Genomic DNA, 652 nt, shown 5'->3' on the forward strand with positions numbered 1-652 from the left:
AAACAAACATTCAGGTTAAAATGAGAAAACATTTTGGGTGGAAAGAATATGGTAGTTGCCTTGCATATATCTCTTAAAAAAAAAAAAAAAAGAAACAAACAAACAAACAAAAGCTAGGTAGGAAATAAACTCTTATCAGAAAGCTGCTCCTCCTTCATTAACTGCATCATTAAGCTCCTGTATGCAAAGCCCATGATAGACAAGGAGACACAAATATAACATTTGTCTTTGGCAGACTGGAGAGAAAAAGAATAAAATAGCTAACAGTTAATATGAGAAGTGTGCACCTTCTAATAGTGCCTGAAATTCAGCATGACCCAGAGTCTCAGACTCCTACTTCAGTGACCAGAAATCAGCTTTGCTCAACTCACTTCAGGCTGGAAACTATAAACAGAGCACCCAAGTGCAAGGTTCTGGGCTAGAACTAACAACAGGAAGGAAAAGTAAGGTACAGTTCCCATCTTTGGACTAGTGGGAAAAACAGATAACAAAATCAACCCTTTTTTTTTTCGATTAGAGTTGACATTCAATATTTTATATTAGTTTCAGATATACGCCTAGTGGTTAAACATTATATAACTTATAAAGTGATCCCCCTGATAAGTCTAGTAGCCACCTGGCACTATACATAGTTATTACAATATTATTGACT

Source organism: Pteropus vampyrus, unplaced genomic scaffold (genome assembly GCF_000151845.1).
Source record: "Pteropus vampyrus isolate Shadow unplaced genomic scaffold, Pvam_2.0 Scaffold103, whole genome shotgun sequence".
NCBI lineage: Eukaryota > Metazoa > Chordata > Mammalia > Chiroptera > Pteropodidae > Pteropus > Pteropus vampyrus.